Below are 17480 nucleotides of genomic sequence, written 5' to 3'. Positions count from 1 at the left end.
CGTGTTTGATTTATACTTCCAACTACATGTATCCATATAGGAGAAAAGAGAGTGAAACCTAAAAATTAAAACTGTTACGGCCAACGAAATGTTTAACCTAGAAGAACGAAATTTGGTGAGCCAAGTGGGATTGTGGTAATGATCATTACCTGCAAGTGTCATCAAGATTGGGTGAAAAAATATGTGCTGAGATTTCAGGAAACTCGTAGTTTTTGGGAAGCTTGGCAACCCATTTACATGAAAGTGATTTACGCCAGTCTCTGCTTGTGGCTACATCAATAGGAAACAAACCATAGAGATAGAACTTGGAACTACTTTATTGTGTCAAGTTTCAAAGAGCTAGCACAAACCGTGTTTGATTTAGAGTTAAAACTACATGTATCCATATAGGAGAAAACAGAGTGAAACCTAAAAATTAAAACTGTTACTGCCAATGAACGGTTTAAACTAGAAGAATGAAATTTGGTGAGCCAAGAGGGATTGGGGTACTGATCATTTCCTGAAAGTGTCTTCAAGATTGGGTGAAAAAATGTGTGCTGAGATTTCAGGAAACTCATAGTTTTTTGGAAGCTTGGCAACCCCTTTACATTAAAGTGATTTAAGCCAGTCTCTGCATAGGGCTACATCAATAGGAAACAAACCATAGAGATAGACCTTGGAACTTCTTTATTGTGTCAAGTTTCAAAGAGCTAGCACAAACCGTGTTTGATTTAGTGTTCCAACAGCATGTATCCATATGGGAGAAAATAGAGTGAAAGCTAAAAATTGAAGTGTTACTGCCAACGAACGGTTTAACCTAGAAGAACGAAATTTGGTGAGCCAAGTGGGATTGGGGTACTTATCATTACCTGAAAGTGTCATCAAGAATGTGTGAAAAAATGTGTGCTGAGATTTCAGGAAACTCGTAGTTTTTTGGAAGCTTGGCAACCCATTTCCATGAAAGTGATTCGCGCCAGTCTCTGCTTAGGGGTACCTCAATAGGAAACAAATCATAGAGATAGATCTTGAACTTCTTCATTGTGTCAAGTTCCAAAGAGCTAGCACAAACCTTGTTCGATTTAGAGTTCCAACTATATGTATCCATATTGGAGAAAACAGAGTGAAACCTAAAAATTAAAACTGTTACTGCCAACGAACGGTTTAACCTAGAAGAACATAATTTGGTGAGTCAAGTGGGAATGGGGTCCTGATCATTACCTGGAAGTGTCATCAAGATTGGGTGAAAAAATGTGTGCTGAGACTTCAGGAAACTCATACTTTTGGAAGCTTGGCAACCCCTTTACATGAAAGTGATTTGCGCCAGTCTCTGCTTAGGGCTACATCAATAGGAAAGAAACCATAGATATAGAACTTGGAACTACTTTATTGTGTCAAGTTTCAAAGAGCTAGCACAAACCGTGTTTGATATAGAGTTCCAACTACATGTATCCATATGGGAGAAAACAGAGTGAAACCTAAAAATTAAAACTGTTTCTGCCAACGAACGGTTTAACCTAGAAGAACGAAATTTGGTGAGCAAAGTGGGATTTGGGTACTGATCATTACCTGAAAGTGTCATCAAGATTGGGTGAAACAATGTGTGCCGAGATTTCAGGAATCTCGTAGTTTTTTGGAAGCTTGGCAACCCCTTTCCATGAAAGTGATTTGCGCCAGTCTCTGCTTAGGGCTACATCAATAGGAAACAAACCATAGAGGTAGAACTTGGAACTAATTTATTGTTTCAAGGTTCAAAGAACTAGCACAAACCGTGTTTGATTTATAGTTCCAACTACATGTATCCATATAGGAGAAAACAGAGTGAAACCTAAAAATTAAAACTGTTACGGCTAATGAAAGGTTTAACCTAGAAGAACGAAATTTGGTGAGCCAAGTCGGATTGGGGTACTGATCATTACCTGCAAGTGTCATCAAGATTGGGTGAAAAAATGTGTGCTGATTTCAGGAAACTCATAGTTTTCTGGAAGCTTGACAACCCCTTTACAGGAAAGTGATTTACGGCAGTCTCTGCTTAGGGCTACATCAATAGGAAACAAATCATACAGATAGAACTTGGAACTACTTTATTGTGTCAAGTTTCATAGAGCTAGCACAAACCGTGTTTGATTTAGAGTTCCAACTACATGTATCCATATGGGAGAAAATAGAGTGAAAGCTAAAAATTAAAACTGTTACTGCCAACGAACGGTTTAACCTAGAAGAACGAAATTTGGTGAGCCAAGTGGAATTGGGGTACATATCATTACCTGAAAGTGTCATCAAGAATGGGTGAAAAAATGTGTGCTGAGATTTCAGGAAACTCGTAGTTTTTTGGAAGCTTGGCAACCCCTTTCCATGAAAGTGTTTTGCGCCAGTCTCTGCTTAGGGGTACATCAATAGGAAACAAACCATAGAGATAGAACTTGGAAGTACTTCATTGTGTCAAGTTCCAAAGAGCTAGCACAAACCGTGTTTGATTTAGAGTTCCAAATACATGTATCCATAGAGGATAAAACAGAGTGAAACCTAAAAATTAAAACTGTTACTGCCAACGAACGGTTTAAACTAGAAGAACGAAATTTGGTGAGCCAAGAGGGATTGGTTTACTGATCATTACCTGAAAGTGTCATCAAGATTGGGTGAAAAAATGTGTGCTGAGATTTCAGGAAACTCGTAGTTTTTTGGAAGCTTGGCAACCCCTTTCCATGAAAGTGTTTTGCGCCAGTCTCTGCTTAGGGGTACATCAATAGGAAACAAACCATAGAGATAGAACTTGGAAGTACTTCATTGTGTCAAGTTCCAAAGAGCTAGCACAAACCGTGTTTGATTTAGAGTTCCAAATACATGTATCCATAGAGGATAAAACAGAGTGAAACCTAAAAATTAAAACTGTTACTGCCAACGAACGGTTTAAACTAGAAGAACGAAATTTGGTGAGCCAAGAGGGATTGGTTTACTGATCATTACCTGAAAGTGTCATCAAGATTGGGTGAAAAAATGTGTGCTGAGATTTCAGGAAACTCGTAGTTTTTTGGAAGCTTGGCAACCCCTTTCCATTAAAGAGATTTGCGCCAGTCAATGCTTTGGGCTACATCAATACAAAACAAACCATAGAGACAGAACTTGGAACTGCTTTATCGTGTCACGTTTCAAAGAGCTAGCACAAACCGTGTTTGATTTAGAGTTCCAACTACATGTATCCATATAGGAGAAAAGAGAGTGAAACCTAAAATTTAAAACTGTTACTGCCAACGAACGTTTTAACCTAGAAAAACGAAATTTGGTGAGCCAAGTGGGATTGGGGTACTGATCATTACCTGAAAGTGTCATCAAGATTGGGTGAAAAAATGTGTGCTGAGATTTTAGGAAACTCGTAGTTTTTTGGAAGCTTGGCAACCCCTTTCCATGAAAGTGATTTGCGCCACTCTGTGCTTAGGGCTACAACATAGGAAACAAACCATAGAGATAGAACTTGGAACTAATTTATTGTGTCAAGTTTCAAAGAGCTAGCACAAACCGTGTTTGATTTAGAGTTCCAAATACATGTATCCATACAGGAGAAAACAGAGTGAAACCTAAAAATTAGAACTGTTACTGCCAACGAACGGTTTAACCTAGAATAAAATTTGGTGAGTCAAGTGGGATAGGGGTCCTGATCATTACCTGAAAGTGTCATCAAGATTGGGTGAAAAAATGTGTGCTGAGATTTCAGGAAACTCATAGTTTTTTCTAAGCTTGGCAACCCCTTTACATGAAAGTGATTTGCGCCAGTCTCTGCTTAGGGCTACATCAATAGGAAACAAAACATAGAGATAGAACTTGGAACTGCTATATTGTGTCAAGTTTCAAAGACCTAGCACAAACCGTGTTTGATTTAGATTTCCAACTACATGTATCCATATGGGAGAAAATAGAGTGAAAGCTGAAAATTTAAACTGTTACTGCCAACGAACGGTTTAACCTAGAAGAACGAAATTTGGTGAGCCAAGTCGGAATGGGGTCCAACGAACGGTTTAACCTAGAAGAACGAAATTTGGTGAGCCAAGTCGGAATGGGGTCCGTATCATTACCTGAAAGTGTCATCAAGAATGGGTGAAAAAATGTGTGCTGAGATTTCAGGAAACTCGTAGTTTTTTGGAAGCTTGGCAACCCCTTTCCATGAAAGTGTTTTGCGCCAGTCTCTGCTTAGGGGTACATCAATAGGAAACAAACCATAGAGATAGAACTTGGAAGTACTTCATTGTGTCAAGTTCCAAAGAGCTAGCACAAACCGTGTTTGATTTAGAGTTCCAAATACATGTATCCATAGAGGAGAAAACAGAGTGAAACCTAAAAATTAAAACTGTTACTGCCAACGAACGGTTTAAACTAGAAGAACGAAATTTGGTGAGCCAAGAGGGATTGGTTTACTGATCATTTCCTGAAAGTGTCATCAAGATTGGGTGAAACAATGTGTGCTGAGATTTCAGGAAACTCGTAGTTTTTTGGAAGCTTGGCAACCCCTTTCCATTAAAGAGATTTGCGCCAGTCAATGCTTTGGGCTACATCAATACGAAACAAACCAAAGAGACAGAACTTGGAACTGCTTTATCGTGTCACGTTTCAAAGAGCTAGCACAAACCGTGTTTGATTTAGAGTTCCAACTACATGTATCCATATAGGAGAAAAGAGAGTGAAACCTAAAATTTAAAACTGTTACTGCCAACGAACGTTTTAACCTAGAAAAACGAAATTTGGTGAGCCAAGTGGGATTGGGGTACTGATCATTACCTGAAAGTGTCATCAAGATTGGGTGAAAAAATGTGTGCTGAGATTTCAGGAAACTCGTAGTTTTTTGGAAGCTTGGCAACCCCTTTCCATGAAAGTGATTTGCGCCACTCTGTGCTTAGGGATATATCATAGGAAACAAACCATAGAGATAGAACTTGGAACTACTTTATTGTGTCAAGTTTCAAAGAGCTAGCACAAACCGTGTTTGATTTAGAGTTCCAACTCCATGTATCCATATAGGAGAAAACAGAGTGAAACCTAAAAATTAAAATTGTTACGGCCAACGAAAGGTTTAACCTAGAAGAACGAAATTTGTTGAGCAAAGTGGGATTGGGGTACTGATCATTACCTGAAAGTGTCATCAAGATTGGGTGAAAAAATGTGTGCTGATATTTCAGGAAAGTCGTAGTTTTTTGGAAGCTTGGCAACCCGTTTTTATGAAAGTGATTTACGCCAGTCTCTGCTTAGGGCTACATCAATAGGAAACAAATCATAGAGATAGAACTTGGAACTACTTTATTGTGTCAAGTATCAAAGAGCTAACACAAACCGTGTTTGATTTAGAGTTCCAACTAGATGTATCCATATAGGAGAAAACAGAGTGAAACCTAAAAATTAAAACTGTCACTGCCAACGAACGGTTTTACCTAGAAGAACGAAATTTGGTGAGCCAAGTGGGATTGGCGTACTGATCATTGCGTGCAAGTGTCATCAAGATTGCGTGAAAAAATGTATGCTGAGATTTCAGGAAACTCGTAGTTTTTTGGAAGCTTGGCAACCCCTTTCCATGAAAGTGATTTGCGCCAGTCTCTGCTTAGGGCTACATCAATAGGAAACAAACCATAGAAATAGAACTTCAAAATACTTTCTTTGGTCAAGTTTCAAACAGCTACCACAAACCGTGTTTGATTTATACTTCCAACTACATGTATCCATATAGGAGAAAAGAGAGTGAAACCTAAAAATTAAAACTGTTACGGCCAACGAAATGTTTAACCTAGAAGAACGAAATTTGGTGAGCCAAGTGGGATTGTGGTAATGATCATTACCTGCAAGTGTCATCAAGATTGGGTGAAAAAATATGTGCTGAGATTTCAGGAAACTCGTAGTTTTTGGGAAGCTTGGCAACCCATTTACATGAAAGTGATTTACGCCAGTCTCTGCTTGGGGCTACATCAATAGGAAACAAACCATAGAGATAGAACTTGGAACTACTTTATTGTGTCAAGTTTCAAAGAGCTAGCACAAACCGTGTTTGATTTAGAGTTAAAACTACATGTATCCATATAGGAGAAAACAGAGTGAAACCTAAAAATTAAAACTGTTACTGCCAATGAACGGTTTAAACTAGAAGAATGAAATTTGGTGAGCCAAGAGGGATTGGGTACTGATCATTTCCTGAAAGTGTCATCAAGATTGGGTGAAAAAATGTGTGCTGATATTTCAGGAAACTCATAGTTTTTTGGAAGCTTGGCAACCCCTTTACATTAAAGTGATTTAAGCCAGTCTCTGCATAGGGCTACATCAATAGGAAACAAACCATAGAGATAGACCTTGGAACTTCTTTATTGTGTCAAGTTTCAAAGAGCTAGCACAAACCGTGTTTGATTTAGTGTTCCAACAGCATGTATCCATATGGGAGAAAATAGAGTGAAAGCTAAAAATTGAAGTGTTACTGCCAACGAACGGTTTAACCTAGAAGAACGAAATTTGGTGAGCCAAGTGGGATTGGGGTACTTATCATTACCTGAAAGGGTCATCAAGAATGTGTGAAAAAATGTGTGCTGAGATTTCAGGAAACTCGTAGTTTTTTGGAAGCTTGGCAACCCATTTCCATGAAAGTGATTCGCGCCAGTCTCTGCTTAGGGGTACCTCAATAGGAAACAAATCATAGAGATAGATCTTGAACTTCTTCATTGTGTCAAGTTCCAAAGAGCTAGCACAAACCTTGTTCGATTTAGAGTTCCAACTATATGTATCCATATTGGAGAAAACAGAGTGAAACCTAAAAATTAAAACTGTTACTGCCAAGGAACGGTTTAACCTAGAAGAACATAATTTGGTGAGTCAAGTGGGAATGGGGTCCTGATCATTACCTGGAAGTGTCATCAAGATTGGGTGAAAAAATGTGTGCTGAGACTTCAGGAAACTCATACTTTTGGAAGGTTGGCAACCCCTTTTCATGAAAGTGATTTGCGCCAGTCTCTGCTTAGGGCTACATCAATAGGAAAGAAACCATAGATATAGAACTTGGAACTACTTTATTGTGTCAAGTTTCAAAGAGCTAGCACAAACCGTGTTTGATATAGAGTTCCAACTACATGTATCCATATGGGAGAAAACAGAGTGAAACCTAAAAATTAAAACTGTTTCTGCCAACGAACGGTTTAACCTAGAAGAACGAAATTTGGTGAGCAAAGTGGGATTTGGGTACTGATCATTACCTGAAAGTGTCATCAAGATTTTGTGAAACAATGTGTGCCGAGATTTCAGGAATCTCGTAGTTTTTTGGAAGCTTGGCAACCCCTTTCCATGAAAGTGATTTGCGCCAGTCTCTGCTTAGGGCTACATCAATAGGAAACAAACCATAGAGGTAGAACTTGGAACTAATTTATTGTTTCAAGGTTCAAAGAACTAGCACAAACCGTGTTTGATTTATAGTTCCAACTACATGTATCCATATAGGAGAAAACAGAGTGAAACCTAAAAATTAAAACTGTTACGGCTAATGAAAGGTTTAACCTAGAAGAACGAAATTTGGTGAGCCAAGTCGGATTGGGGTACTGATCATTACCTGCAAGTGTCATCAAGATTGGGTGAAAAAATGTGTGCTGAGATTTCAGGAAACTCGTAGTTTTTTGGAAGCTTGGCAACCCCTTTCCATGAAAGTGATTGGCGCCACTCTGTGCTAAGGGCTACATCATAGGAAACAAAACATAGAGATAGAACTTGGAACTACTTTATTGTGTCAAGTTTCAAAGAGCTAGCACAAACCGTGTTTGATTTAGAGTTCCAAATACTTTTATCCATATAGGAGAAAACAGAGTGAAACCTAAAAAATTAAAACTGTTACTGCCAATGAACAGATTAAACTAGAAGAACGAAATTTGCTGAGCCAAGAGGGATTGGGGAACTGATCATTACCTGAAAGTGTCGTCAAGATTGGGTGAAAAAAGGTGTGCTGTGATTTCAGGAAACTCGTGGTTTTTTGGAAGCTTGGCAACCCCTTTCTATGAAAGGGATTAGCGCCAGTCTCTGCTTAGGGCTACATCAATAAGAAACAAACCATAGAGATAGAATTGGGAACTACTTTATTGTGTCAAGTTTCAAAGAGCTAGCACAAACCGTGTTTGATTTAGAGTTCCAACTACATGTATCCATATAGGAGAAAACAGAGTGAAACCTAAAACTTAAAACTGTTACTGAAAACGAACGGTTTAACCTAGAAGAATGAAATTTGGTGAGCCAAGTGGGATTGGGGTACTGATCATTACCTGAAAGTGTCATCAAAATTGGGTGAAAAAATGTGTGCTGATCTTTCAGGAAATTCGTAGTTTTTTGGAAGTTTGGCAACCCCTTTCCATGAACGTGATTTACGCCAGTCTCTGCTTAGGGCTACATTAATAGGAAACAAACCATAGAGATAGAACTTGGAACTACTTTATTGTGTCAAGTTTCAAAGAGCTAGCACAAACCTTGTTTGATTTAGAGTTCTAACTACATGTATCCATATAGGAGAAAACAGAGTGAAACCTAAAAATTAAAACTGTTATTGCCAACGAACGGTTTAACCTAGAAGAACGAAATTTGGTGAGCCAAGGGGGATTGGGGTACTGATCATTACCTGAAAGTGTCATCAAGATTAGGTGAAAGAATGTGTGCTGAGATTTCAGGAAACTCATACTTTTTTGGAAGCTTGGCAACCCCTTTCCATGAGAGTGATTTGCGCCAGTCTCTGCTTAGGGCAACATCAATAGGAAACAAACCATAGAGATAGAACTTGGAACTACTTTATTGTGTCAAGTTTCAAAGAGCTAGCAAAAACAGTGTTTGATTTCAAGTTCCAACTACATGCATCCATATAGGAGAAAACAGAGTGAAACCTAAAAATTAAAACTGGTACTGCCAATGAACGGTTTAACCTAGAAGAACGAAATTTGGTGAGCCAAGTGGGATTGGGGTACTGATCATTACCTGAAAGTGTCATCAAGAATGGGTGAAAAAATGTGTGCTGAGATTTCAAAAAACTCATAGTTTTTTGGAAGCTTGGCAACCCCTTTCCATGAAAGTGATTGGCGCCACTCTGTGTTAAGGGCTACACCATACGAAACAATCCATAGAGATAGAACTTGGAACTACTTTATTGTCTCACGTTTCAAAGAGCTAGCACAAACCGTGTTTGATTTAGAGTTCCAAATATATGTATTCATATAGGAGAAAACAGAGTGAAACCTAAAATTTAAAACTGTTACTGCCAACGAACGGATTAAACTAGAAGGACGAAATTTGCTGAGACAAGAGGGATTGGGGAACTGATCATTACCTGAAAGTGTCATCAAGATTGGGTGAAAAAAGGTGTGCTGAGATTTCAGGAAACTCGTAGTTTTTTGGAAGCTTGGCAACCGCTTTCCATGAAAGAGATTTGCGCCAGTCTCTGCTTAGGGCTACATCAATAGGAAACACACCATAGAGATAGAACTTGGAACTACTTCATTGTGTCAAGTTTCAAAGAGCTAGCACAAACCGTGTTTGATTTAGAGTTCCAACTACATGTATCCATATAGGAGAAAACAGAGTGAAACCTAAAAATTAAAACTGTTACTGCCAACGAACTCTTTAACCTAGAAGAACGAAATTTGGTGAGCCAAGTGTGATTGGGGTACTGATCATTAACTGAAAGTGTCATCAAGATTGGGTGAAAAAATGTGTGCTGAGATTTCAGGAAACTCGTAGTTTTTTGGAAGCTTGGCAACCCCTTTCCATGAAAGTGATTGGTGCCACTCTGTGCTAAGGGCTACATCATAGGAAACAAACCATAGAGATAGAACTTGGAACTACTTTATTGTGTCAAGTTTCAAAGAGCTAGCACAAACCGTGTTTGATTTAGAGTTCCAAATACATGTATCCATATAGGAGAAAACAGAGTGAAACCTAAAAATTAAAACTGTTACTGCCAACGAACGGATTAAACTAGAAGAACGAAATTTGCTGAGCCAAGAGGGATTGGGGAACTGATCATTACCTGAAAGTGTCATCAAGATTGGGTGAAAAAGGTGTGCTGAGATTTCAGGAAACTCGTAGTTTTTTGGAAGCTTGGCAACCCCTTTCCATGTAAGAGATTTGTGCAGTCTCTGCTTTGGGCTACATCAATAGGAAACAAACCATAGAAATAGAACTTGGAACTACTTTATTGTGTCAAGTTTCAAAGAGCTAGCAAAAACCGTGTTTGATTTAGAGTTCCAACTCATGTATCCATATAGGAGAAAACAGAGTGAAACCAAAAATTTAAACTGTTATTTCCAACGAACGGTTTAACTTAGAAGAACAAAATTTGTTGAACCAAGTGGGATTGGGGTACGGATCCTTACCTGAAAGTGTCATAAAGATTGGGTATAAAAATGTGTGCTGAGATTTCAGGAAACTCGTCATTTTTTTGGAAGCTTGGCAACCCTTTCCATGAAAGTGATTTGTGCCAGTCTCTGCTTAGGGCTTCATCAATAGGAAACAAACCATAGAGATAGAACTTGGATCTACTTCATTGTGTCAAGTTCCAAAGAGCTAGCACAAACCGTGTTTGATTTAGAGTTCCAACTACATGTACCATATAGGAGAAAACAGAGTGAAACCTAAAAATTTAAACTGTTACTGCCAACGAACGGTTTTTTGGAAGCTTGGCAACCCCTTTCCATGAAAGTGATTTACGCCAGTCTCTGCTTAGGGCTACATCAGTAGGAAACAAACCATAGATATAGAACTTGGAACTACTTTATTGTCTCAAGGTTCAAAGAGCTAGCACAAACCGTGTTTGATTTAGAGTTCCAACTACATGTATCCATATAGGAGAAAACAGAGTGAAACTAAAATTTAAACTGTTATTTCCAACGAACGGTTTAACTTAGAAGAACGAAATTTGATGAGCCTAGTGGGATTGGGGTACTGATCATTACCTGAAAGTGTCATCAAGATTGGGTGAAAAAATCTGTGCTGAGATTTCAGGAAACTCATAGTTTTTTGGAAGCTTGGCAACCCCTTTCCATGAAAGTGATTTGCGCCAGTCTCTGCTTAGGGCTATATCAATAGGAAAGAAACCATCGAGATAGAACTTGGAACTACTTTATTGTGTCAAGTTTCAAAGAGCTAGCACAAACCGTGTTTGATTTAGAGTTCCAACTACATGTATCCATATGGGTGAAAAAAGAGTGAAACCTAAAAATTAAATCTGTTACTGCCAAAGAACGGTTTAATCTAGAAGAATGAAATTTGGTGAGCCAAGTGGGATTGGGGTACTGATCATTACCTAAAAGTGTCATCAAGGTTGAGTGAAAAAATCTGTGCTGAGATTTCAGGAAACTCGTAGTTTTTGGAAGGTTGGCAACCGCTTTCCATGCAAGTGATTTGCGCCAGTCTCTGCTTAGGGCTACATCAATAGGAAACAAACCATAGAGATAGAACTTGGAATTACTTTATTGTGTCAAGTTTCAAAGAGCTAGCACAAACCGTGCTTGATTTAGAGTTCCAACTACATGTATCCATATGGGAGAAAATAGAGTGAAAGCTAAAAATTAAAACTGTAACTGCCAACGAACGGTTTAACCTAGAAGAACAAAATTTGGTGAGCCAAGTGGGATTGGGGTACTTATCATTACCTGAAAGTGTCATCAAGAATGGGTGAAAAAATGTGTGCCTAGATTTCAGGAAACTCGTAGTTTTTTGGAAGCTTGGCAACCCTTTCCATGAAAGTGATTTGTTCCAGTCTCTGCTTAGGGCTTCATGAATAGGAAACAAACCATAGAGATAGAACTTGGATCTACTTCATTGTGTCAAGTTCCAAAGAGCTAGAACAAACCGTGTTTGATTTAGAGTTCCAACTACATGAATCCATATAAGAGAAAACAGAGTGAAACCTAAAAATTACAACTGTTACTGTCAACGAACGGTTTAACCTAGAAGAACAAAATTTGGTGAGTCAGTGGGATTGGGGTCCTGATCATTACCTGAAAGTGTCATCAAGATTGGGTGAAAAAATGTGTGCTGATATTTCAGGAAACTCATAGTTTTTTGGAAGCTTGGCAACCCTTTTCCATGAAAGTGATTTGCGCAAGTCTCTGTTTAGGGGTACATCAATAGGAAACAAACCATAGAGATAGAACGTGGAACTACTTCATTGTGTCAAGTTCCTAAGAGCTAGCACAAACCGTGTTTGATTTAGAGTTCCAACTAAATGTATCCATATAAGAGAAAACAGAGTGAAACCTAAAAATTAAAAATGTTACTGCCAACGAACGGTTTAACTTAGAAGAACGAAATTTGGTGAGCCAAGTGGGATTAGGGTACTGATCATTACCTGAAAGTGTCATCAAGATTGGGTAAACAAATGTGTGCTGAGATTTCAGGAAACTCGTAGTTTTTTGGAAGCTTGGCAACCCCTTTCCATGAAAGTGATTGGCGCCACTCTGTGCTAAGGGCTACATCATAGGAAACAAAACATAGAGATAGAACTTGGAACTACTTTATTGTGTCAAGTTTCAAAGAGCTAGCACAAACCGTGTTTGATTTAGAGTTCCAAATACTTTTATCCATATAGGAGAAAACAGAGTGAAACCTAAAAAATTAAAACTGTTACTGCCAATGAACGGATTAAACTAGAAGAACAAAATTTGCTGAGCCAAGAGGGATTGGGGAACTGATCATTACCTGAAAGTGTCATTAAGATTGGGTGAAAAAAGGTGTGCTGTGATTTCAGGAAACTCGTGGTTTTTTGGAAGCTTGGCAACCCCTTTCTATGAAAGGGATTAGCGCCAGTCTCTGCTTAGGGCTACATCAATAAGAAACAAACCATAGAGATAGAATTGGGAACTACTTTATTGTGTCAAGTTTCAAAGAGCTAGCACAAACCGTGTTTGATTTAGAGTTCCAACTACATGTATCCATATAGGAGAAAACAGAGTGAAACCTAAAACTTAAAACTGTTACTGAAAACGAACGGTTTAACCTAGAAGAATGAAATTTGGTGAGCCAAGTGGGATTGGGGTACTGATCATTACCTGAAAGTGTCATCAAGATTGGGTGAAAAAATGTGTGCTGATCTTTCAGGAAATTCGTAGTTTTTTGGAAGTTTGGCAACCCCTTTCCACAAAGTGATTTGCTCCAGTCTCTGCTTAGGGCAACATCAATAGGAAACAAACCATAGAGATAGAACTTGGAACTACTTTATTGTGTCAAGTTTCAAAGAGCTAGCACAAACAGTGTTTGATTTCAAGTTCCAACTACGTGCATCCATATAGGAGAAAACAGAGTGAAATCTAAAAATTAAAACTGGTACTGCCAATGAACGGTTTAACCTAGAAGAACGAAATTTGGTGCGCCAAGTGGGATTGGGGTACTGATCATTACCTGAAAGTGTCATCAAGAATGGGTGAAAAAATGTGTGCTGAGATTTCAAAAAACTCATAGTTTTTTGGAAGCTTGGCAACCCCTTTCCATGAAAGTGATTGGCGCCACTCTGTGTTAAGGGCTATATCATACGAAACAATCCATAGAGATAGAACTTGGAACTACTTTATTGTGTCAAGTTTCAAAGAGCTAGCACAAACCGTGTTTGATTTAGAGTTCCAAATACATGTATCCATATAGGAGAAAAGAGAGTGAAACCTAAAAATTAAAACTGTTACTGCCAACGAACGGATTAAACTAGAAGAACGAAATTTGCTGAGCCAAGAGGGATTGGGGAACTGATCATTACCTGAAAGTGTCATCAAGATTGGGTGAAAAAGGTGTGCTGAGATTTCAGGAAACTCGTAGTTTTTTGGAAGCTTGGCAACCCCTTTCCATGTAAGAGATTTGTGCAGTCTCTGCTTTGGGCTACATCAATAGGAAACAAACCATAGAAATAGAACTTGGAACTACTTTATTGTGTCAAGTTTCAAAGAGCTAGCACAAACCGTGTTTGATTTAGAGTTCCAACTCATGTATCCATATAGGAGAAAACAGAGTGAAACCAAAAATTTAAACTGTTATTTCCAACGAACGGTTTAACTTAGAAGAACGAAATTTGTTGAACCAAGTGGGATTGGGGTACTGATCCTTACCTGAAAGTGTCATCAAGATTGGGTGTAAAAATGTGTGCTGAGATTTCAGGAAACTCGTCATTTTTTTGGAAGCTTGGCAACCCCTTTCCATGAAAGTGATTTCTGCCAGTCTCTGCTTAGGGCTTCATCAATAGGAAACAAACCATAGAGATAGAACTTGGATCTACTTCATTGTGTCAAGTTCCAAAGAGCTAGCACAAACCGTGTTTGATTTAGAGTTCCAACTACATGTACCATATAGGAGAAAACAGAGTGAAACCTAAAAATTTAAACTGTTACTGACAACGAACGGTTTTTTGGAAGCTTGGCAACCCCTTTCCATGAAAGTGATTTACGCCAGTCTCTGCTTAGGGCTACATCAGTAGGAAACAAACCATAGAGATAGAACTTGGAACTACTTTATTTTGTCAAGTTTCAAAGAGCTAGCACAAACCTTGTTTGATTTAGAGTTCTAACTACATGTATCCATATAGGAGAAAACAGAGTGAAATCAAAAATTAATACTGTTACTGCCAACGAACGGTTTAACATAGAAGAATGAAATTTGGTGAGCCAAGTGGGATTGGGGTACTGATCATTACGTGAAAGTGTCATCAAGATTGGGTGAAAGAATGTGTGCTGAGATTTTATTAAACTCGTAGTTTTCTGGAAGCTTGGCAACCCCTTTCCATGAAAGTGATTTACGCCAGTCTCTGCTTAGGGCTACATGAATAGGAAACAAACCATAGGGATAGAAATTGGAACTACTTCATTGTGTCAAGTTCCAAAGAGCAAGCACAAACCGTGTTTGATTTAGAGTTCCAACTACATGTATCATATAGGAGAAAAGAGAGTGAAACCTAAAAATTAAAACTGTTACTGCCAACGAACGGTTTAACCTAGAAGAATGAAATTTGGTGAGCCAAGTGGGATTGGGGTACTGATCATTACCTGAAACTGTCATCAAGATTGGGTGAAAAAATCTGTGCTGAGATTTCAGGAAACTCATAATTTTTTGGAAGCTTGGCAACCGCTTTCCATGAAGGTGATTTGCGCCCGTCTCTGCTTACGGCTACATCAATAGGAAACAAACCATAGAGATAGAACTTGGAACTACTTCATTGTGTCAAGTTCCAAAAAGCTAGCAGAAACCGTGTTTGATTTAGAGTTCCAACTACATGTACCATATAGGAGAAAACAGAGTGAAACCTAAAAATTAAAAGTGTTACTGCCACAGAACGGTTTAACTTAGAAGAACGAAATTTGGTGAGCCAAGTGGATTGGGGTACTGATCATTACCTGAAAGTGTCATCAAGATTGGGTGAAAAAATGTGTGCTGAGATTTCAGGAAACTCGTAGTTTTTTGGAAGCTTGGCAACCCTTTTCCATGAAAGTGATTTGGGCCACTCTCTGCTTAGGGCTACATCATAGGAAACAAACCATAGAGATAGAACTTGGAACTACTTTATTGTCTCAAGGTTCAAAGAGTTGGCACAAACCGTGTTTGATTTAGAGTTCCAACTACATGTATCCATATGGGAGAAAAAAGAGTGAAACCTAAAAATTAAAACTGTTACTGCCAACGAACAGTTTAATCTTGAAGAATGAAATTAGGTGAGCCAAGTGGGATAGGGGTACTGATCATTACCTGAAAGTGTCATCAAGATTGGGTGAAAAATTCTGTGCTGAGATTTCAGGAAACTCGTAGTTTTTTGGAAGCTTGGCAACCGCTTTCCATGAAGGTGATTTGCGCCAGTCTCTGCTTATGGCTACATCAATAGGAAAAAAACCATAGAGATAGAAGTTGGAACTACTTCATTGTGTCAAGTTCCAAAGAGCTAGCACAAACCGTGTTTGATTTAGAGGTCCAACTCATGTATCCATATAGGAGAAAACAGAGTGAAACCTAAAAATTTAACCTGTTACTGCCAATGAACGTTTTAACCTAGAAGAACGAAATTTGTTGAGCCAAGTGGGATTGGGGTACTGATCATTACCTGCAAGTGTCATCAAGATTGGGTGAAAAAATGTGTGCTGAGATTTCAGGATACTCCTAGTTTTTTGTAAGCTTGGCAACCCCTTTCCATGAAAGTGATTTACGTCAGTCTCTGCTTAGGGCTACATCAATAGGAAGCAAACCATAGAGATAGAACTTGGAACTACTTTATTGTGTCAAGTTTCAAAGAGCTAGCACAAACCCTGTTTGATTTAGATTTCCAACTACATGTATCCATATGGGAGAAAAAAGAGTGAAACCTAAAAATTAAAACTGTTACTGCCAACGAACCGTTTAACCTAGAAGAACGAAATTTGGTGAGCCAAGTGGGATTGGGTACTGAACATTAACTGAAAGTGTCATCAAGATTGGGTGAAAAAATCTGTGCTGAGATTTCAGGAAACTCGTAGTTTTTTGGAAGCTTGGCAACCCCTTTCCATGAAAGTGATTTGCGCCAGTCTCTGCTTAGGGCTACATCAATAGGAAAGAAACCATAGAGATAGAACTTGGAACTACACTATTCTGTCAAGTTTCAAAGAGCTAGTACAAACCGTGTTTGATTTAGAGTTCCAACTGCATGTATCCATATAGGAGAAAACAGAGTGAAACCTAAAAATTAAAACTGTTACTGCCATCGAACTGTTTAAACTACAAGAATGAAATTTAGTGAGCCAAGTGGGATTGGGGTACTGATCATCACCATAAAGTTTCATCACTATTGGGTGAAAAATGTGTGCTGAGATTTCAGGAAACTCGTAGTTTTTTGGAAGCTTGGCAACCCCTTTCCATGAAAGTGATTTGTGCCAGTCTCTGCTTAGGGCTACATATATATTAAACAAACCATAGAGATAGAACTTGGAACTACTTTTTGTGTCAAGGTTCAAAGAGCTAGCACAAACCGTGTTTGATTTAGAGTTCCAAATACATGTATCCATATAGGAGAAAACAGAGCGAAACCTAAAAATTTAAACTGTTACTGCCATCGAACGGTTTAACCTAGAATGACGAAATTTGGTGAGCCAAGTGGGATTGGCGTACAGATCATTACCTGAAAGTGTCATCAAGATTGGGTGAAAAAATGTGTGCTGAGATTTCAGGAAACTCGGAGTATTTTGGAAGCTTGGCAACCCCTTTCCATGAAAGTGATTCACGCCAGTCTCTGCTTAGGGCTACATCAATAGGAAACAAGCCATAGAGATAGAACTTGGAACTACTTTATTGTGTCAAGTTCCAAAGAGCTAGCACAAACAATGTTTGATTTAGATTTCCAACTGCATGTATCCATATAGGAGAAAACAGAGTGAAACATAAAAATTTAAACTGTTACTGCCAACGAACGGTTTAACTTAGAAGAAGGAAATTTTTTGGGCCAAGTGGGATTGGCGTACTGATCATTACCTGAAAGTGTCACCAAGATTGGGTGTAAAAATATGTGCTGAGATTTCAGGAAA

Source organism: Spermophilus citellus (genome assembly GCF_964194105.1).
Source record: "Spermophilus citellus genome assembly, chromosome: X".
Lineage (NCBI taxonomy): Eukaryota > Metazoa > Chordata > Mammalia > Rodentia > Sciuridae > Spermophilus > Spermophilus citellus.
Note: the sequence above shows the minus strand (reverse complement) of the source record.